This window comes from Tamandua tetradactyla, chromosome X (genome assembly GCF_023851605.1).
Source record: "Tamandua tetradactyla isolate mTamTet1 chromosome X, mTamTet1.pri, whole genome shotgun sequence".
NCBI lineage: Eukaryota > Metazoa > Chordata > Mammalia > Pilosa > Myrmecophagidae > Tamandua > Tamandua tetradactyla.
The window spans coordinates 21,130,312-21,153,947 of record NC_135353.1 but is presented as its reverse complement, the minus strand read 5'-3'; the positions used below and the strand labels follow the sequence as shown (position 1 = coordinate 21,153,947).

General features: G+C 37.7%; 1 long non-coding RNA gene across 1 annotated transcript in view; it reads left to right on the top strand.

The window, feature by feature from the left end:
* Window positions 1-13,495: 13,495 nt before the first annotated feature.
* Window positions 13,496-23,636, top strand: part of LOC143670233 (uncharacterized) — a 284,806-nt gene continuing 274,665 nt past the window's right edge. The window contains exon 1 of the long non-coding RNA XR_013169301.1: window positions 13,496-13,572. This is a non-coding gene — a long non-coding RNA (uncharacterized LOC143670233). The remainder of the gene's footprint in view (window positions 13,573-23,636) is intronic.

Here is a 23,636-nt window from a genome sequence, read left to right as displayed (position 1 = left end):
TCAGATGTCCTTGATCCCAGGTGAGGGGTTGAATTGTCTGCCTCAGCCTGCCTTAAGACAGAATCTGGGTATAGAGCCAGCCTTTGTCCTGAAGACTGGAAAGCATGATGGCCATCCAATCCAGCTGCAAATGCCACCATGCTATTTAGAATTGGAACAAGAATTGTTATTATTGCTTACTTATTAGAAACTTCCAATTGAACCACCTAGCCTCCTAAGCAAAGAAAAGGATCAGGCACTTTGACAAGCTTTGCTTGGTGTGGGCAGTGGTTAGTTCTGGGGTCAAGAGGCTTTTGCCCATAGTTTAGGCATTGATCTGGGTTTTGGAGGTATGAATTTAGGGCATTTGCGCCTGCCTAGGGCCTAGCAGTGTGGGATTTAGCTTGGTTTCTGGATGCTCTTCTACCTGTGAGTGGTCACTTGTGGTGCTCAAGCTTATCTGTTCTAAGAAGCTTGAGAAGCAGACATTGTATAGCCTGAATAGCTTACATGTGTAGTGGAAGTGCTGGGAGGCCACTAGGAAGGCAGCTGTGAGTCCTTCGACATATGTTAGTGCTGGTGGCATAGGGCCAAGTGAAATCCCAGGCTCCAATCATGTGGCTACCCTCTGTAAAAGTTGGCTGTCTGTGAGAATGCAATAGGAAAATCAGAAACGCCTGCACATGCTGCCCTGTTGCGGTTGGTACTGGGCTGGAGTTCAATTCCACTCAAGTCCAAGTAACGTTAGGGAGATACTTTAATATCATTTGGAAACCCAGACACCTGGTTTTGCCATTTGTAAGTTCTTATGACTCATCGCCATACCCCACTCACCTCTGAGAAGAGAGTGATTTCCCCAGCTGGGGTCTGCCTTTGCGTTGATTGTCACTTGGCTGCATTTCCAGAGGGGAGTAAAAACATGCATGGCTTAGGTGTTATCTTGGACATCAAGACAAAAAAGTGCAGAATAACATGACGTTGTACTGTGAAAACAGGAATGTAGTTATCTTCCTTCTGGGAAAAAAAAGTCATATCCTGGTCATCAACTGAGATAAAGCAAAGAACCATGAAATATGTTTGAGGCACTCTTCAACCCCCTTTCACCTAAGCTACAAGTAGACACTCTCTTTCTATTGCAACTTCTTAGGAAAAGTAAGACCATCAAATGGGAAAGGGAACTGGAGGTGGAGAGGTGCTTGTAACAGACAACGCTGCATTATTTTCAGAGAACTGCAATATATTCTGCTTGAATAAAAGGAAGTTAGGCTTTGATAATATACTTCTGGAGTGCATGGAGTGTTGTGACCCAGAGAAGCAAGAGATAAAAGACAGAGCAATAGCATAGTGGTAAGTTTCAGGGGTTTAATTATATATTAACACACCATTCTGTCATAAATATGGACTGGATGAGAGTACAAGAAGAACATTATATCTCTGTGCATCAGAATGGAAACATGTTTACTTGGCTGTGCTTTATATTAGCTGAAAAATACCAATGGCTCCTCATCATAGCCTTTGTCCTGAAAGGCTTGCAAATAATTCTAGATAAGGCGTGCTGGCAGTCGGTGGCTATTTAGCCAAGGGACATAGCCAGCCTGATGAAACTACCTGAGAGGCCCGTTTGCTGGCAGAACACATGTCCATGCCCCATTGCTCTAGGTCCAAGCATGTTTCTTCAATTACGGATCAGGGTGTATAAGTTAGAGAGCCTTAGAGCCGTAGGACAGACATAATTTATGTAGATTTGCCCAAGTTTATATAGCACTTTGTTATTCAACACAAAAGCAGCCACCATAGCAACATCAGGATCACAAAATGGTTATGGTACCTCTGAGAGACAGATCATCTTTTTGAGAAGCACACAAATATTCCACAGCCACATAGCTCATCTTTGCCCTAGGTGAACTGGGGAGCCGGCTGGCTGAAGAGCTTTTCTTTTGGATATGATCTTAATGCCCCATTAATGTGCACATTAATTAATGTGCAGCCTATATTAAGTAAGCTAGCTAGAAGGAGGATTTTCTCCTCTCTCAGAGCTTTTCTTTTTCATTTCCTTAATTATTTGAAAACTTGTTTTCAAAGGGATCCTCAGACAGGGCCCAGTGGCGCTGTGCTAGGTCTGGTTTCCTTTGCTGCTGAATTGCAGACCCTTTGCAGGGTAACAGAACAGGGCCTTTGAGCAGCTAACTGCTAAGGGAGAGAGTAATGAGCTCCAGCTGTTGATGTAGGTTGCAGGAACGGAGAGACTCTGGTTGATTCTTGGAAGTGTGGCTTTTGGTTCCCTTACCCTCTCAGTTTTGATATCCAGCCCCTAGGGCCAAACTCAAGCTGGAGCCCCTGCTTCTGAACATCTATAAGGACCTGCAAATGTCCTTCATGTGCTGGCCATTGCAGACTCCCCACGCATCAGTCTTTCACCTATAAAAGGCCCCTACAGTGGAATGAAGGTAAACTGATTCTCCAAGAAACAAACCAAGAGCTCCGATATGTAGGGTCTGTGGATTTTTGTGGTATAAATAGTCCCACCGTGGGCGGATTTCAAGCTACCAGCTTAACAGCTGGATTGCAAAATTCCTAAACATGTAACTATCAGCTCCAGCACATTACTGTCCCAGGTACTCTCATTTGCTATCCATGACCAATCTCACAAATAGGTTGGTGTCCTCATCTCCATTTAAGAAAAGAGAAAGCTAGCTCAGAGGGTTTAGGGTGATGATCAGGGCGAAAACTGGGATTCTGTATTTTTAGTAAGTGCCCATATGACAAGTTTCAATAGTTACTTAAAGGTACAGGCAATCTTCTCTCTCAAAATTGATGAGCCATTTTCTGCTCCCCTTACCCAAGACACTCTTAGACTCCCCAGTCAGTTCCACTTGTGGACTGTTCAGGGAACCTACTGTCCTCCCAGCAGCCACTGGCAAAAGGCTGTACGCAACAACATAGATGGTCCTTTTAGGCAGAGGAGGAGCAGGTTGCTTCTCCACCACTTGCAGTTTAGTGACATGTCACAGGCAGAACTTTGATTTGGGGTTGCAGGAAGGCCTTTTTGTGTCACCCGGTTCTAACTGTATAAAGCAAGTCTTGAGTTTGGTCACATTATGTGACTTTGGTGGTACTGCACTCCTAGGAATTTGCTCAAATTCCACATCTTGACTTTTCTCTGGGTCTTAGAGGAAAGCTTATTCCTGTGTATTTTGAAGAAGCTGAAACTTAATGCTGTTCTCTGTCCACCCAGCAGTTATAAACTCAGGGGCTGAAATCTGCAACCTGGAAAACAAATAGCAAATGAACTAATTAAGGTCCTGCTTTCCCTCAAATTTATCACCTAATAACGGAAACTTAGAAGGACTGGAGAGATGAGTGAGTGGAGGAAGCTAAGCTAAGGAGACTACCTCCTATTTGCCTAGGCTGGCACTGAATTTTAAGGTCAGATGACAGTATTTTTGACTTCATAGACCCTGAAATCTAGCTTCACAATGCAGCACCCATGAAACAGTTGGGATATGAACAAGTGCATAGTAAAAATTCCAGTTGGGCAGTAGGATTTAGATTATGTGTGATGAACAGAGTGCAGAAATATATATGGGAAAGGCTACTGTCCAGACTGCCAGCGCACACTTCCCAAGGGATTGTCCTTCTATTCTTGTTTTAGGACCTTTCATGCAATTGGGCAATCAAATGAATTCAATATATCCAAGATATTTTCTAGTTAATGGAATGCATGGGGAAAGGATTCTTTTCTTTTCCTTTGGAGATTGTCTCAATTAAAACCATCTTTCTAGTAAAGTGATTTTGTTCTGATATTCAGGTCCAATTTTTTTTTTCTTTGTCTGAGTCTGGATAAAGTAAGTGATTCATGATGATCCATTTATTTGCTGCCAAAATATGTGTGTGCTGTTATGGTGACATATCTTAACTGTGTCTCTTTCCTTTTCTTTAACACCTTAACCAATTCTAGTACAGGAATAACTGGGTTTATAGAGCAAGAGAGTACACAGCCACAAAGCTTACTCCTTCTTTAGCAATTGAAATCCTCTTCATCCTCTCATCTCAATTTGAATTTTCTAGGAAGCTTTCTCCAATTCCCACAGTTAATTGGAAGTTATTATTTTTTCTTCTGGGTCTGTAACCTCATAGCCCCGTCTTAATGTTAACACACATTTCACTCTGCCTTGTATTAGAAGCAAATACCTCTGTATCCCCCCTCCCCCATTTCCCACCTCTATCCCAGCTAGGCTGTAAGGCATTGAGGTTGTAAGGTCAATAATAATTATACTTTTCTATTACAAAACACCTCTTAACTATCAGGCATTGCATATGAGAATGTTTTAAGACTTCAAAATAACTGTCTGAGGCATCATGATCCCCATTTCATGGAGGCTCAGAGAGGGCAGGCAACTTGCCTGAAGTCTCACAAATTACAGTATTTTTAGCATGTCCCAACGCCTACACTCCTTCCATCCCATCTCCCCACCCCACTCCCTCCAGCCATGCACTGTCCTTGAGAGTAGGAACTAAAGGCATCTAGTTTGTGAAACAGTATGTTATTCTGCTCATAGCGTCAACAAAGGTCATGTCTCTGGGCGGGTCACTCAGGCCTCGTTTCCGTCCATTGCCTTATATTATTCTATGTCTCATCTGCCTGCTTCCTTCCTTTCCAGTCAGCTAGCTAGGTAGATAAATGAAGTCACTTTGAGGCTACTATGTTAATGGATGCTAATTAGGTATTTTATCCATTTATTTCATGCAACACTTACATAAATAATATCTAACATACAGTGCTAGGCACGTAGGTACATATTTGTTGACTAAATGGGGTGGAGCTAGAATGGAGTTATATGTGTCAATCAATGAAAGGTACCCAGATGCTCTTTGGTTAGACCTACCTTCTGGCAAAAACAACCAGGGAAGCCGAGATGACTAAGACAGGCATGGTGTCCCTGCCTTCATGGAGCTTATTTTCTGGCAGGTGACATATTTGCATTTTACACAAGGGTCTACTTGAGGCAATGTCCTAACCTAAAGGTGCATATCAAATGATGAGACTTCCATGCAGGCTGGAGAAGCTATTTGAAGGTAGGGGCAGCAAGGGATTGTAATTATCATGCAGGAGTTCCTGCCTTTGTACTTCATCATGAATGATTGATTCTGGTTTCAAATATTGCGGGGAGCTTTCCCTTCCTTTCACCTTCAGGTTCAGCTATTCTCAACTGAGGAAGGGGTGAAAAAACCTTAGGATGGCATCCTTAGGGGGTTGCGGCATCGTTTCCTGGGAATGCTCTTATCATTTAAAACATTTCCTAACCAGCAAGTGAAAACATTTGCAATGTAAAAAGATTCTAATAATATCAATATTACCTTCAGAATTCATCTCAAGTCCGGAAGAAACAGTTTGTTGTGTTACCATTTGTTCCTTCTGTACATTTTCTCTGCATCTTCAAAATCGTTCGCACACATGCACATATATAGTAGTTTTTTTTTTACATAAAATGGATGATTTTTTATATGTTCCTCAGTGAATGCTTTTTTCCTCTAACATTGTGTCTTGGATATCTTTTCATGTTGCTACATATAGAGCTACCAGATTATTTATTATTATTTTTAAAAGAAACCTGGTCCATGTAAATCTTCCTTGGCACAGGTGTGTCAATATTTCCCTAGGGTGACTACATGGAAGTGGAATCACTGGGTCGTGGGGTATGCACATTTAAAATAGTGCCAAATATTCATTGAAAGTAGCTGAATCAATTTGCATTTCTACCAATAAGTGTATGTGTGCCCTTTCCCTACACCTTTGCCCAAAATGGGTAACAAATCTATCTAATTGTTGCCATTTTGATGAATATAAAAATTAGTCTCCAATTATTTTATTTAATTTTTTTCTGATTATTAGTGAGGTTTGGCATCTTGTCAAATGCTTATTGGCCATTCCCATCTCCCTTTCTGTTAGGGAACAATATGTTGCTTGTTCATATCCTTTGTTCATTTTTCCAGTGGACTGTCTGTTCCTTTTCTGTGGGAACTCTTTATGTATGCCAGGTATCATTTTTTAATATGTTAAAAGAATTTTTTCATACTCTGTCACTTGTCTTTTAATGTTGTGTGTTGTGTCATTTTATGTACAGAACTTTTAAAGTTTATGCAATTAACTTTGGTTATGTTGCTTTTTATGACTTAGTAGTTTTTATCTTTGTTAAGAATAAAAATGAATTCAAGAATATGAAAATATCCTCCTATGACATCACATAATATTTTGATGTTTTTATATTTATATTTAGGTATTTAAACCATCTGGAGTTTATTTTTACATATGATATGAAATAAGGAGCTCACCATTTTGTTATCTCAAGTGAATAGTCAATTGTCCTTACACTATTTCCTGAAAAGCCCATTTTCTCCCACACTGATTTCTAAATACCACTTTCACCATGTACAAAAATTTTGATGTGCACACATATCTGTTTTTCGACTCTATTCCATGAAGAGGGCTTTAGTATACTACTCATTGCTTCAGCCAATGAATGGAGTGTTGGTGTAGATACTGTTGATCTTTTAATACATATTCTGTTCTTTCAAAGAAAACTCAATGACATTCACAGTATTTTGTTTATAAAGTGGGTAACATACTAATAAAAATATTCTAATTTGTTTTGAGACTACTATACCTACATGTAATGACCTCAGAATTATTATATTCCAATAAGAGATTAGTCATTATAGCAAAAGAAAATAAAAATGGAAAATATTAAATATTGGTACATTTAGTCACCTTCTTATTTCTCCCATTAATATAAAAGGATATGCTAGGCAGAACTTTCATGTCAGAAGTTATTTGACTTTATACTTGGTGGACTAACCTAAAAGGACCCAAGACTGTCCTACTTTATTCACACCTTGAAAACAAATCTCACTCCAGATATCAACTTCTATAGAGGTCCTTTTAGAGACAGAGCTAAAGGAAAATACCTGCTACATGCAATATAGTTCTAAGGAAAAAGATAAAAAAAATTTTGGTCATCATTTTTATAAACGCAGGAAAAAAAAAACTTTGAGAACCATTTAAAATGATGATGGAAATAGCCTTCTCCAAAATGATTATCTATCTGTTGAGTAGAGCAGTTAAAGTTTGCATCTCAGATGTTTGTGGCTTTCCTATAGGAATACTATTAGTTTTGCTTTTGTTTAGGAGAACAAAGCATTATATGGTTCTTTCTCATGGAAGATGACCAATATTATCTAGGGAAAAAAAATGACGTTGAATCTTTCAGAGGTGGCTTTTTTTCCTTTAAACTTTTAATTTTGAAATAACTTCAAACTTAGAGGAAAGTTGTAAAATGATGCAAAAATAATACAGAGAACGCCAATATACCTTTGTTCTAGTTTGCTAGTTGCTGGAATGCAACACACCAGAGATGGATTGACTTTTAATAAAAGGGGATTTATTTCATTACTTCTTCAGAGGAAACACAGCTAACCTTCGACTGAGGTTCTTTCTTATGTGGGAAGGCACAAGGCGATCTCTGCTGGCCTTCTCTCCAGGCCTGTGGGTTCCAATAGCTTTCCCTGGCGTGATTCCTTTCTGTATCTCCAAAGGCCTGAATGAGCTGCAAGTGCCAAGATGAGGTGTGCTGAGCTGCTTGGGCTGTGCTACATTGAGCTCTCTCATTTAAGCACCAGCCAATTAAGTCAAACTTCATTCATTGCAGCAAGCAAGCCTCCTAGCCGACTGCAGATGTAATCAGCAACAGATGAGGTTCACGTACCATTGGCTCATGTCCACTGCAACAGAAGTGGCACGTTCACCTGGCCAAGTTGACAACTGAATCTAACTACCACAACCTTCTACCCAAATAACCAGATTTACCAATTTTTAAATGTTTGCCACATTTTTTTTTATCAATTTCTATCCATCTATCTATCCATCTATCTTAAACATTTGAGAGTAGGTTACATACATCCTGCTTCTATAACTGGTTGATGACTTTTTGTCATATTTCAAGTATAAGAGGATTTAGTTAAACCACCATAGTCGTAGTTCAGGTCTGCCATTACTTGCTATGTGACTTTGGGTAAATTATGAAGCTCTATTTTATCTCAGTTTCCTTACCTGGTCAATGGGGGATGAAATAGACTGGCCTGTCTATTTCACTGAGTTATTACAAGAATCAAATGAGAAAATGAACAGAAAAAGACTTTAATCAGTGTAAACATTAAATAAAAAGAAGTTATTATTAAAGGACACCTGGAAAATATGCTGAGTGGTCTTCAAACACTATAAACTACCAGGAAATAGGACAAAAGGAAAGAGATAAAAGTAGTCATGGGAGAAAAAACGGGAAGAAGAAGAAGAGGAAAAAGGTCTGTAGTAGGAAGCTCCAGCTCTGAGGACTATTTTACACCCCCCTCCCTCCCTGTCCTCAGGTTAACAAACCTAATAATAGGGAACCTTCAAGTGGTGGTTAACAATAGTATAGCATGGTGGTTAACAGCTTTAGAAAAAGGGGGTGTAATTCTGGTGCACTGGTAATGTCAAAGAATTGGGGCTGATGGGTGGAAAGAGGAGAAATAAAAGCTTATTGAGTGTCTGCCACAGGCCAGGCATTGCTGCCACATGCTTTACTCTAGTTTTTGCACAAAACGCTGGATGTTATCCCCATTTTACAGATACGGAAATTAATTTGTGAATGTTGTGTGCCCCCTACTGTCTAGCACAAAGAACTGATCTATCTCTTCTCCACCTAATGAGTTTGAATCTCCACATTTTTCCTTCTATTTTTTCATCTTGGTTAATGGTATCACAGATAATTTCACTCATACCTAATGTCCCCTCTATCCTCTTTGCATTTCTCCTTTGCCTCTTTTTTAAAAACGTGTTGTCCAATCACTTCAAGTAAAGCTGTTTATACTTAACTTCTTTGAATCTTGGTTTACTCATCTATAAAATAGGGCAACTCACAGAGTAGATGTGATGCTTAAATTTGATTATATAAGTGAAGACATATTTATAAATCCATTACCTATAAGTTTAATTTACCTTTCTCTAAAGAATGTTCATTATCAGAGAAGGATATTTAGTGAAGAGCCACCAGCTTTTGTGCTTGACCATATTCTAGTTAAATATTTACCAAATAATTGGAAAAACATGATGAAAAATGTGCATAGTAAAGTTACATTTGTGGTAAATCTGAAAAGCATGGCTTTTTACGCTGTATGATGTAACATCATAGAACTTTTGACGGATTGGAACAATTGATTGAAATCGGCAAGATTATATTTAATCAATATAAATATAAAGTTAAGAGAATTTCAAAAGCACAGGTTGGGTGAAGACTGAACCTATTAGTATTAATGGGAAATCCTGCTTTGGTTATATTAATACTGTAATGCAACTGCTATAAAAACCTAATAGGTATGTAGGCCATATTAATAGAGATCCAGTGTCCAGGTCAGGAGAGGCTCAAATGGGATATTATAATAGGTCTGAGCATTCCATTCCTAAGTACATCCATATTATGAAAAATTTCAAACACATACAAAAGTGGAGAGAATAGTATAATGAATGTCCTTATGACCCTTCCTCAAATTGGACAATTATCAAAATTTTGCTACTTGCTTCATTTGGCCTCCTTTATATTATTGTTGCTGAGATATTTTAAAGCAAATCCCAACCAGTCATTTAACCCCTACATACTTCAGTATGTGCTTCTAAGAAATATGGGCATTTTCTTACATAACTACAATAGCATTATCACACCCAACCAAATTAACCATAATTCCATATGATTATTTAATACACACTCCATATTCAAATTTCCTTGGTTACCTTGGAAACAGTACTTAATGTGTGGTTAATACTCAATAATTGTTTGCTGTTAACTTTTAGTTGTTATCACTCTTCCACTAATTTGCTGCATGAACTTAATCATGTCACTTCCCTTCAAATGGAGCTGGACTAGATAATGCGATGTTCTAGATCTCTTTGGACAATTTCCTTCTACCCTACCTTGTCCTATCCCACTTGGCTGGAAAAGTACAGGCTATGCTGTAGATTGCCTGGAAGATTTCTGGCTGCTTTTCAAGGAGACCACCCTGATTTTTAAAAGGCTCAAAGCACAACACTGTATAATAAAGGATCCACTCTTGCTGGGTGTTATATTGTGGTGTCTTCTTGAAGTTAAAAATAAAGACAATTTTTCACTTGAAGTGATGAGAAAAGATTTGTAAGATCATCTAATCAGAAATCTCCTTGGCTTTGAGGACAACAGTGAACTTATTTTCATCTAGTGGGAGGGGAAGTAAGGAGCGGGGAAAAGAGATCTCCAAGTAGAAAAGTGCTGTAAATTTCTCAGCAGCCCTTTTGGTGTGATTGAGGGCTGCCTACCCACTTAACTCCTTTCTCCTTAAAACTTGTGAACTCAGAAAATTCATTGAGAGAACTTCCCCTCTTGTGAGAATTCATCTACTCATTTATAATGAAAGTCATGGAATTTCCTTCAAAGTTAGAAAGGGCTTGAGAGCCCCCAAGGAATGGTGGTTTTCATGATAAAATCCTACAACACAGGGTATCCATGTAAGAAGACAGGCTGAATATTACCTGCTTATTAAATTAAATGAAGAAATTCTTTACTTGTAAAGGAGCTGGAATTCTTTTCATTCCCCAGGGACACTCACTTCTACAGAAAGAAAAGGTCTATCTTTTTCTAGTCCTTCGTGTCCCATCTTAATACAAAAAGCAGTGTTAGAAGAATATTTCCCAACATATTTTAAAATTGCTTTGTCTATTGCGGTGCTTTCAGGGAGTTGTTTTGGTATAAGTGTTCATGAAGGAAAATGACCATGAGAATAGGCAAAGGAAAATGCAGGTGCCATTTCTCCCACTATTTCTGCAGTCATCTGACTATGATGGTTAGTTGATTTCTCCATAATATCTTAAAAGACTCTGCAATAATCTGCCACATAAAATTAAACAAAAATACTCACGACTTCAACTTAACTAATAAGCAGCTACGAAGAACTCATCATGAGGACTTGTGACTTGTAGCATTTCATTGTGTGTTTCATGAGGGGAAATAAAGAGATCAAACAAAACTGCAATTAAGGCAAGGAAAATTGTTGGAATTATGACTAACTGGAGAAAAAATCTCAAGTCTTTCTTCGTTTTTCTTTTTACTCTGTTTCTTTCATCCTATATGCTTCCTTCCCTCTTGGCATAAGGCAGGTTAAAGATGTTTGTGGGGTTTAAAAAATCATCAGGATCTTGACATTTATAGTGATAAGAAGAAACCCTTCAATCAGTGATACTAACACCATAAGTACCCAAGTGCTCTATCATTAAATGGAGATGATTTTCTGCAGCAGGGAGTCAGGATGCTGGCCATACATTATTTAAGCAGTAAAGAAGACAAAAGGTCTTCGTGTTATATCAAGTCGATTTTTCCATCATCTGCCTCCCCAAAGCTACTCCCAGCATGGACAGTTCCTCTCCTCAGGTTATGAACTCTTAGATTTACCTGAAAGGTATTTTCATATAACAACATGATTGGAAATAGTAGTACTACTAATAAATAGAATCAACTTCCATGAGCTATGTGACAAACAACATATTAGAAACTTTCTGTGGTATCTCATTTATTCCTCATATCATCTCAGGGAGATTAGCTTGTTTATTTCCATTTTACAGTTACGGAAGCGGAGATTCAGACAGTTAAAACATCTTACCTATGACCACTTAGCTAGTAAGTGTTGGAACCCATATTTAGGTCCATGCTGAAACTAGATGTGAGTTTCTTAACCACAGGCTACTGCTCCACAATCTCCACTGACTACATGTGTGAGTGTGAGTGCATGCATGAGTGTATGGGTGGGAGGAAGTAAAGGAAATAACAGTCGATATGTAATGAGATAGAAACTAAAGGGGAATCAGTATGTAATATGCAAAATGCATATTGGATGGCCTAAATCTCCCTAGAAGAGATTAGAGCTAGCTGTCTCACTGTCACTCTTGCCTCCTGCCCAACTATTAAAAACAACCCCTTAAGTTAGGTTCTTTCCTTAAAGATTCTTGAGCCCTAGATAGTGAGTCTTTGAACCTTCTTGCCAACCACATGCTTCCACTTATGCCTACTTGAAAGCCGAGAGAGAGAGTGAGCTATGTTGGGTCAAAACAGTCCCAGGGATGGTTTTAAAATGTTGTTAAGATAAAAGTTCATAAAGAAATTGTGGCATAATTTTATTCTTGGCCTGGTAGCTTAGTCTTTTTCTCTCCCTCCCTCGCCATTTTGGCACCTCCGGTTTTTCTAAACCCCTGAATTACAAGCCTCACTGGCGACTAGTGATGATGCAGCCTTGTCTCTTTAACCCTATTGGTCTTCTCCTTATTCCTCCACCTGCCCAGCATTCACTGCTACAAGCACACTCAGGAACAACATCTCTATGGTGCCTGTGTGATTGGCTACCCTCCCCTGGAGTCCACGCCCTAACTCCGCCTCCCCTCAAACTGTATATAATCCAGGGCTCGCTGAGCCTCGTGGTCTTTAGCTACTGGCGGCCCTGGCATAAGCGTCTACCGACAATAAAGCTACCTCGCTTCATGCCTTAATTGACTTGGCCTTCAGTCCTTTAGACCCGCAGCGAGGTCTCCTGCGCGCGCCCCTTGGACCCAGACCCCCGGCTCGAGCCCCTTTTCTGCGTGTGGCAGTGTCGTCTAGCAAGCAGTGAGAAGGTAAGGAGTAGAGGGTCCCCGATAGTTTAGCGGTTAGGCCAAACCGCAGAAATGTTGAAACAATCTCAGTTCTCATTATGGACTTTATAAAGAAATGTTTTTATGTTTCATTCATAAATATGAGCAAAGAGAAGAAAGTAGAGGAAAAATTTTAAAGATGGTCCCCAAGACTCCTATCCTCTGGCATATATTCCCTATATAATCTCTTCACCATAAATGTGGACAGGACCTATGAATATGAAGGAATTTTACTCTCTTGATTTATATTATATGGCAAAGGCAAGAGGATCTTGCAGCTGTAAGTAAAGTCCCAAATCACTTGACTTTGAATTAGTCAGAGACAGATTATTGTGGGTAAACCTGAACTAATCAGGCAAGGTCTTTAAAAGAACCCTTGCCCAAAGGAAGAGTTCTGAAACCAGAGAGTTGCTTTCCTCCTGGCTTTGGAGAAGCAAACTACTATATTGTGAAGAGGGCCACATGGCTGGAAACATTTGGCAGCTTCTGGGAACAGAGGGCCTCAGCCTTCCTGCAAGGAACTGAATCTTGCGAACAACCAATGAGCATGGAGAGAACCCCAGGCTGGCCTCCAGTGAAATTGCAGTCCCAGCTGACACCTTGATTTCAGCCTTGGAAGACCCTAAATGGAGAACTCAGCTAAGCCATGCATGAATTGCTGACCCAGGGCAAATTTGAGACTAAAATGCAGATGCAGTTTTAAGCCATTAAACTGGTGGTAAGTTGTTATGTAGTGATAGATAACAAGTACAGTAACTGCATTTTCTCTTTGTTTCAGGATTGCATGCATGCCACGATACAGGAGTATTCTATATGTGCAAGAGGATAGAGAAATGGTCCATGACAGTATTCAGGTATGTACTGGGGCAATGCTATTCACTTTAAAGAATGGTTTAGTGGATATAGAATAAAATCAATAAAAGATCAATGACTTTTTTAAAGATCAATGACTTTTAGTTTTCTAGGCTGCTCTAAGCAAATATTATGAAATGGTTGACTTTAAATGGTGAATGATGTAAGTTTATTAGTTTACAGTTTTGAAGCTGGGAAAATGTCCAAATCACAACATTAAGGAGGTGATGCTTTCTTCCTGAAGACCAGCTGCTAGCGATCCTTGACTCCTTTGCCACATAGCAGGATCTCTTGGCCTCCTTCCCTTTTTGAGTTTTGTTGATTTAGCTTTTTGCTTCAATGGCTTTCTCTTTGTCTTGCTTCCCTTAATAAAAAACTCAAGTAAGAGGATTAAGACCCACCCTGAATGAGGTGGGTCTCACCTTAAATGAAGTAGCCTCATCAAAAGGTCTCTTCACATATGTATGTACATAGGAGTAGATTAGATTTGAGTACATGTTTTTCTGGGGTATATACAGCTTCAAACCACCACCTTAACTTTGCTGAAATGTTGTCCAGGGGAAATTAGTAATACCCAGTCTACAACTCCTTTGCTTTATACCAGGGACAAATGATGCTTCAAGACTATACTAGTCATGAATTTCATCATATTTGCTGGCTCCCTATCCATTCAAAAAACCAGTTTGAAAACCTGATTCCAACTTTTAAGTATTTTTTTTATTAGAGAAGTTGTGGGTTTACAAAACAATCATGCCTAAAGTACAGAATTCCCATACATCACCCAATCCCCAGTACCTTGAATTGGTATGGAACATTTGTTGTAATTTATGATAGCGTATATTTTATAATTCTATATTTTCTTAAAAGTTGTTACCTTTGAAAGATTATTAAAATCATACTATTATCCATGATCCATAATTTACTTTAGTACATGTTTTTCCATATACAGCTGTATAATTAATACCTTGTATTAGTATAGTGTATGTGATATAATTCATGAAAGACCCTTCTTATACTTGTACTATTAAGTAGAATCCATCATCTACAGTAATAGGGTAGACTGTTCACTGTGTTGAATAGCCCTATGTTTTATCTTCTACTTTTTTGTTCTAGTAATACATACATCCTAAAGTTTCCCCTTTTAACCACATTCACCTCTATTGTTCAGTGCTGTTGATTACACTCACAATAATGTGTTACCATCACCACCATCCATTTCCACACCTTTACCATCAGTGTAAATAGAAATGCTGTACAAGTTAAGTATCAAATCCCCATTCTCTGACCCCAATATATCTACTAGTAAACCATATTCTAAATTCAAACTCATTGAGTTTGCTTATTATAATTAGTTCATAACAGTGAGATCATACAATATTTGTCCTTTAATGTCTGGCTTATTTCATGCAACATAATGTTCTCAAGGTTCATCCACGTTGCATGCATCAGGACTTCATTCCATTTTACAGCTGAATAATACTCCATTTTATGTATGCAACACATTTTGTCTTTCCATTCATCAGTTGACAGACACTTGGGCTCCTTCCAACTTTTGGCAATTGTGAATAATGCCATTATGAACAGCAGTGTGAAACTATCTGCAACGTGGAGGCCCTCACAGTCCTTGGTAGGAAAGAGAATCATGGGGTCCCCTTCCCCAACTCTTCTTTTCTTTCAGTGGTTTGTTCCCCCTATTATTTATTTGTTTTTAATCCATATGTTTTACTCATCTGTCCATACCATAGATAAAAGGAGTATTAGACACAAAGTTTTCACAATCACACAGTCACACTGCGACACTATATCATTATACAATCATCTTCAAGAAACATGGCTACGGGAACACAGCTCTACAGTTTCAGGCACTCCCTTCCAGACACTCCATTATGCTTTAACTAAAAAGGGGTATCTATATAATGCATAAGAATAACCTCCAGGATAACCTCTCAACTCTGTTTGAAATCTCTCAACCACTGACACTTTACTTTGTCTCATTTCTCTCTTCCCCCTTTCGGTTGAGAAGGTTTTATCAATCCCTTGATGCTGAGTCCCAGCTCATTCTAGGGTTTCTATCCCATGTGGCCAGGGAGGTTTACATTCCTGGGAGTCATGTCCCATGTAGAGAGGGAGGGCTGTGAGTTTGCTTGCCGTGTTGGCTGAGAGAGAGAGAGGCCACATCTGAGCAACAAAAGAGGGTCTCTGGGGGTGATTCTTAAGCCTAATTTTAAGTAGGCATAGCCTATCCTTTACGTTCCCCACCTTTTTTAAGTTTGGTACATCTATGTGTAGCAAAAGTGTTGTGAGACTTCACCGTCAGCACCATTCCTAGCTCAGATAAGCAGAAATAAGGTCATTTATAATGCCTTAAAGGTTTATCCTCCTTGACAAGAATAGTGGCCATTCTAGTAGTTGTGAAATGATATCTCATTTGGTTTTGATTTGCATTTCACTAACAGCTAGTGGTGTTGAGCATATTTTCAAGTGTTTTTTATCCATTTGTATTTCCTTTTTGGAAAATGTCTATTCATGTATTGTGCCCATTTTTAATTGGGCTGTTTATCTTTTTATTGTTGAATTGTAGGATTTCTTTATATATTCTGGATATTGAACCCTTATCAGATATGTGATTTCCAAATATTTTCTCCCATTAAATAGGTTTTCTTTTCACTTTCTTGTCAAATTCCTTTGATGCACAAAAGTTTTTAATATTGTGGAGGTCCCACTTAGATATTTTTTCTTTCATTGCTTGTGCTTGGGGTGTAAAGCTTAAGAAACCACTGCCTACCACAAGATCTTGAAGATGCGTCCCTAAATTTTCTTCTGGGAGTTTTATAGTACTGTTTCTTATGTTTAATTTGTTGATCCATTTTGAGTTAATTTTCTTAAATGGTGTTTTTTTTATCCTTCATTCTTTTGCATATTGATATCCAGTTCTCCCCAAACCATTGTTGAAGATATTGTTCATACTCCATTGAGTGGACTTGGCAGCCTTGACAAAAATCAACTGGCCTTAGATGTGAGGGTATATTTCTGAACTCTCAATTAGATTACATTGGTCAATATATCTATCCTTATGTCAATACTATACTGTTTTGCTGACTATAGCTTTGTAAAGTCTGGGAGCCTGAGTTCTACAACTTCATCCTTCTTTTTGAAGAGATTTTTGGCTATTCCAGGCCCTTAACCTTCCAAATAATTTTGATCATTGGTTTTTCCATTACTACAAAGTAGGCCGTTGGAATTTTGATTGGGATGGCATTGAATCTATAAATCAATTTGAGCAGAATTGACATACTAACAATATTTATCTTCCAATCTATGTACATGAAATGTCTTTCCATTTATTCACATGTTCTTTGATTTCTTTTAGCATTGGTTTGTAGTTTACTGTGAACAAGTCCTTTACATCCTTTGTCAAATTTATTCCTAGATATTTTATTTCTTTATTTGCTATAGTAAATAAGAACATTTTTTTCTGGATTTCCTCTCAGATTGCTCATTACTAGTGTATAGAAACACTAATGATTTCTGTGGGCTGATCTTGTATCCAATCATTTTGTTGAACTTCTTTATTAGCTCGTAGCTTTGTTGCAGAGATTTTGGAACTTTCTATATGCAGGATCATGTCATGTGCAAATAGTGACAGTTTTACATCTTCCTTTCTAATTTGGATGCATTTTTTCCCTTTTTCTTGCCTAACTGCTCTGGCTAGAATGTCCACCACAAATTTAAATAACAGCAATGGCAGTTGGCACCCTTGTTTTACTCCTGATCTCAGAGGGAAAACTTTCAGTTTTTCACCATTATGTAGGATGTTAGCTTTGGATTTTTCACTATGCTTTTTTGTCATGTTGAGGAAGTTTCCTTCTATTCTTATTGCTCTAAATGTTTTTATCAAGATAGGGTGTATTTTGTCAAATGCTCTTCCTGCATCGATTGAGGTGATCATGTGATTTTCTTCCGTTATTCTGTTAATGTGGTATATTACATTAATTGATTTTTTCATGTTGAACCAACCTTGCATACCAGAGAGAAATCCCATTGGATCATGGTGTATAATTCTTTTAATATGTTGTTTTTGATTTGCAAGTATTTTGTTGAGGATTTCTGCATCTATATTCATAAGAGAATTTGGTTTGTAATTTTCTTTTCTTGTAGTGTCTTTACCTGGCTTTGGTATGAGGGTGATGTTGGCTTCTTAGAATGAGTTAGGTAGTTTCCCTCCTCTTCAATATTTTGGAAGATCTTGAGCAGGATTGGTATTAATTCCTCTTGTAATGATTGATAGAATTCATCTGTGAAACCACATCTTTCTTTGTGGTTTTTGATGACTGACTCAATCTCCTTATTTGTATTGTAATTGGTCTGTTCATGTCCTCTATTTCTTTTAGAGTCAGTGCAGGGTTTTCATGCGTTTCTTGGAATTTCTCCATTTCATCTAAGTTGTCTAATTTATTGGCATACAGTTGTTCATACTATTCTCTTATGTTTCATTTTATTTCTGTGGGGTCAGTATTAATGTTGCACATCTCATGTCTGATTATATTCATTTTCATGTTTTCTCTTTTTTTCTTTGTCAATATAGCTCAGTTTCTCAATTTTATTGTTTTTCTCAAAGAACCAAGTTTTGGTTTTGTTAATTCTCTATTTTTAAATTCTTAATTTTCATTTATTTATTCTTGCTGGATTGCCTCTTTTATTAGAATATAAGTATCCTTCTTTGTCTCTATAACAGTTTTGCATGTAAAGTCTGTGTTGTCCAATACTAGTATAGCTATCACAGCTCTTTTTTCGTTACTATTTGAATGGAACGTCTTTTTCCAACCTTTCCTTTCAACCTATTTGTGTCTTTGAGTTGAAAGCGAGTCTTGTGTAAATAGTATATAGTTGGATCATACTATTTTTATTGCATTCTGCAAATACAAGTTTTGGGGGAATTTAATCAATTAACATTCAATGTTATTACAGTAAAAGCAATACTTACTTAAGCCGTTTTATCATTTGATTTGTATATATCATATCTTTTATTTTGTCTGTTTTTTTTTTACCCTTTTGGTTACCCATGCTGATAATCATTTCTTTAAATTATTCCGAGCTACTCTCTCCTAACTTTTCTTTTTAGCCTGCAGAACTAATTTAAATATTTCCTTTAAAGCATGTCTCTTGTTGATAAACTCTCTCAGTTTCTTTTTATTTTAAAGTTCCCTTGTTTTTGAAGGACAATTTTACTAGAGAAAGAATTTTGGAATGGCAGTTTTTCTTTCCATATCTTAAATATATCATGCCACTGCTTTTTCACCTTCATGGTTTCTGATGAGAAATAGGCACTTAGTCTTATTGCAGATCTTTTGCATGTGATGAATCATTTTTCTCTTGTTGCTTTCAGAATTTTCTGTTTATTGTTGGCATTTGGGGTTCTGATTACTATGTGTCTCAGATTAGGTCTGTTAGGATTTATTCTGTTTGAAGAATGTTGCACTTCTTGTACATGTTTATTTTCATCTTTCTTAAGAGTTGGGAAATTTTCAGCCAGTATTTCCTCAAATACTCTTTTTGATCCTTTTCCCCTCTTTTCTCCTTCTGAGACACCCATGATGCATATGTTTGTGCACGTCATGCTGTCTTTCAAATACCTGAGACTGCTTAATTTTTACACTCTTTACTTTATCTGAACTTATGTCTGTAATATTTTGATTGCCCTGTCTTCTAGTTGGCAGATCCTTTGTTCTGCCTGTTCAAATCTGATCTTATTTGCCTCCAGTGTATTTTTAATCTCCTTGAATTGATTTAGATTTGTCTGAACAACTTTAATTAGTTGTCCCAAATTCTATGTCTCCTGTGAAGTGTTTTTCTTTTCTTTAATTTTTTGTTGTTTTTTCCTGTGAAGTTTCTTTTTAATTTTTATTTTATTGTATAGTATAAAATATATACAAAGTGAAGAAATAAAAAAGCAATAGTTTTCAAAGCACTCTTCAACAAGTAGTTACAGGACAGATCTCAGAGTTTGTCATGGGCTACCATACAGTCCTCTCAAAGTTTTCCTTCTAGCTGCTCCAGAATATAGGAGACTAGAACATTTAAATTTTTTTTTATCATCACAATTGACTTTTTTCCCTTATTTTTTTGTGAAAAATAACATATATACCAAAAAGCTATAAATTTCAAAGCACAACACCACAATTAGTTGTAGAACATAGTTCAGAGTTTGACATGGATTACAATTCCACAATTTTAGGATTTTATTTCTAACTGCTCTAAGATACTGGAGACTAAAAGACATATCAATTTAATGATTCAGTATTCATATTCATTTGTTAAATCCCATCATCTCTGTGTAACTCCACCATCATCCTTGATCTTTCCAGTCCTCTCTTTAGGGGTGTTTGGGCTATGGCAATTCTAAATTGTTCATGTTGGAAAAGTCTGTCACTAATATGGGGTGGGGAGATGGAACTATCTGATGTTCTGGAGAAGCTGGGCTAGGTTTCAGGACTTACTTGGACCAGGGACCCATATGGACATTGTAGGTTTCTGGAAAGTTACTCTAGTGCAGGGAACCTTTGTGGAATCTTATAAATTGTCCTAGGTGTTCTTTAGGATTGGCTGGAATGGTCCTGGTTGGGGGTTGGCAGGTTATGATAAGTAGGAAAGTCTAACTGAAGTTTGCATAAGAACAACCTCCAGAGTAGCCTCTCGACTCTATTTGAACTCTCTCAGCCACTGAGAGAGTACTTTACTAGTCACACTTTCCCCCTCTTTTGGTCAGGATGGAATTATTGATCCCACAGTGCCAGGGCTGGATTCAATCTAGGAGTCATCCCCCACGTCTCCAGGGAGACTTTCACCCCTGGATGTCATGTCCCACATAGGAGGGAACACAATGATTTCGCTTGCACGGTTGGGCTTAGAGAAACTGAAACCACAACTGAGCAACAAAAGAGATCCTCCAGAAGTAACTCTTAGGCATGCCTATAGGTAGTCTAAGTTTCTCTGCTACCTACATAACCTTCACAAGAGTAAGCCTCATGATTGGGGTCTTGGCCTATTGATTCAGGTGTCCCTAAAGTTTGACACAGTGTCAGGGGATTCCCTGATGGTAAGGTTTAGTAGTTCCATATTCTTTCTCCTATCCCTCAGGGGACTTTGCCAATATTCTTTTATTATCTGCTTAATATACTCTAGGATGTATCCAGGCATTACAATATTCTATAGAAGATTAAAGGTCTTTCTTTTTATTCTGGGCTCCCTGTGTTTCAGTTGTTCAAATGAACTATACAGATAGGTTGAGTTAGATTATGCCCTATAGAAAATTTCAGTTCCAGACCAAATAAACTTTTCTTCCATTGGTCTCAAAGTGTATGTTTGGTTCCAAAATATAGACACTGTCTTCCTTACCCCTATATTCTGAATTACTTTAACCCCAACCGGTTTGGCTTCATTCATATCTCTAAATATCAGGTTATATATATATATATATATATATAAAACAGCTTCTCAAAATCCAGAAATAATAATCGCCACTCCAGACTTAATGTGTTTGCACTAAAAGCTTACAATCTAGGCCCCTGTTTTCTTATAAGCATTTACTAAAGGTGATCATATCATCCTGGTTCTTTTGTTTCTGACTTACTTTGTCTTGCCAGATGTCCCACATGTTCATTCACATCATTGCACGCCTCATAAATTTGTTATTTTTTGAAGCAGCACAACCTTTGTTTGTAAGTGTACATTGTTCACCAATCTACTTCTCAGTCAGTGCATCCTTCAGCCACCTGCATTCATCGGGCATCACGTATAGGGCCCAAAGTCCACAGTCCATCAACATTCTCAACTTCAGATAATTTCATTGTCCTCAAGAGAAAGAAAACCAATAAACACACCCTCTTCAAAAAAGAAATTTAAACTTCATCTTAACTCTTCTCCCTCCCCCCATTATTTACCTCTGCTGTTGCTGTGGTAGTGCTGATGATTTCCTTTTGAACATAGCTCATAGTGTCCAATAGCAGTGTTCATCCTGTACCCTGAACTTAAACTCTTTGTATAAGAATCATATCTTTGAAGTAGTTCTTGCGAGAACTAATTCATATTTCTAAGGTTAATCAGTGAGATACGTAGGTCTATAGAACCCCTTTCAATCTTGCTCATCCTCAATACAGTAATATTACTTAGAGTACCGCTAGAGAACCACCTTTACTCCTATCTATTCCCTTACATTGGAGTCCAACCTCATTAGCTAATGGTTCACCCATCTCTAACTTCCATGTATCTTTAAGTCCCCTATATTCTCTATTATAAGCCTCTGATTATACCTTTATGCTGGTAATGAAAGTGGAATCATATAGTATCTATCCTTTTTTGTCGGGCTAATTTCACTCAGGTTTATGTCCTCAAGGCTCATCCATCTTGTCATGTGCTTTAGGTCATAATTTTGTCTTACTGCTGCATAATATCCCATCATATGTATATACCACATTTTATTGATCCACTCATCTGTTGATGGGCATTTGGGTTGTTTCCATCTTTTGGTGATCGTGATTAATGCTGCTATGAACATCGGTGTGCAAATATCAGTGTGTCATTGCTTTCTGCTCTTCTGGGTATATACCAAGTAGTGCTATTGCAGGGTCATAAGGCAACTCAACATTTAGTTTCCTAAGGAACTATCAAATAATCTTCCATAGTGGCTGCTCCACTATACATTCCCACCAGCAGTGTATAAGTGTCCCAGTTTCTCCACATCCTCTCCAACATTTATAGTTCCCTGTTTGTTTAATAGGAGCCATTCTTATAGGTGTGAGGTGGTATCTTATTGTAGCCTTGATCAGTATTTCCCTTGTAGCCAATGAAAATGATCATCTCTTCATGTGCTTTTGAGCCATCTGTAATTGCTCTTCAGAAAAATGCCTGTGCATATCTTTAGCCCATTTTATAATTGGTTTGTTTGTTCTTTTGTTGTTGAGTTGTATGATTTCTTTGCGTAAACAGGAAATCAAACTTTTTTCCTGATATGTGATTTCCAAATATTTTCTCCCATTGAGTTGGCTGCCTCTTCACCTTTTTGACAAAGTCTTTTGAGGTGCAAAAACATTTGATTTTGAGGAGTTCCCATTTATCTGGTTTTTTTGTTGTTGTTGCTTATGCTTTGGGTGTAAAGTTTAGGAAGCCACCGCCTATTAGTAGGTCTTGAAGATGTTTTCCTACATTTTCTTCTAGAAGCTTTAGGGTGCTAGTTCTTATATTTAGGTGTTGGATCCACTTTGAGTTAATTTTTGTGTAGGGTATAAGATAGGGGTCCTATTTCATTCTTTTGGCTATTGATAGCCAGTTCTTCCGTACTCAATTATTGAAAAGACTATTCTGTCCCAGTTTCAGAGGATTTGGGGGCATTGTCAAAAATCAGTTGACCATAGATTGGGGGTCTATTTCTGCACTCTAGATTCTATTCCTTTGGTCAATGTTTCTGCCTTTGTGCCAGTACCATGCTGTTTTGACCACTGTGGCTTTATAATACGTTTTAAAATCAGGGAGTGTTAATCCTCCCATTTTGTTCTTCTTTTTTATGGTGCTTTTAGCTATTTGGAGTCTTTTTCCCTTCCAGATGAATTTGATAGTTAGCTTTTCCAAGTCTTCAAGGCAGGTTATTGGAATTTTGATTGGCATTGTGTTGAATCTGTAGATCAATTTGGGGATAATTGACATTTTAGTTATATTTAGCCTTCCTATCCATGAGCAGGAAAAGCCTTTCCACCTATTTAGATCTCCTTTGATTTCTTTCAACAATATTATGTAGTTTTCTGTGTACAAGTCCTTTACATCCCTAGTTAAGTTCATTTCTAAGTACTTGATTCTTTTAGTTGCTATTTTGAATGCAATTTTTTCCTTAACTGACTCCTCAGCTAGGTCATTGCTTGTGTATAGAAATGTTACTGATTTTTGCACATTAATTTTATATCCCGCCACCTTGTTGAATTTGTTTATGAGCTAAAGTAACTTTGCTGTAGATTTCTCAGCATCTTCCAAGTATAGTATCATATCATCTGCAAATAATGAGAATTTTACTTCTTCC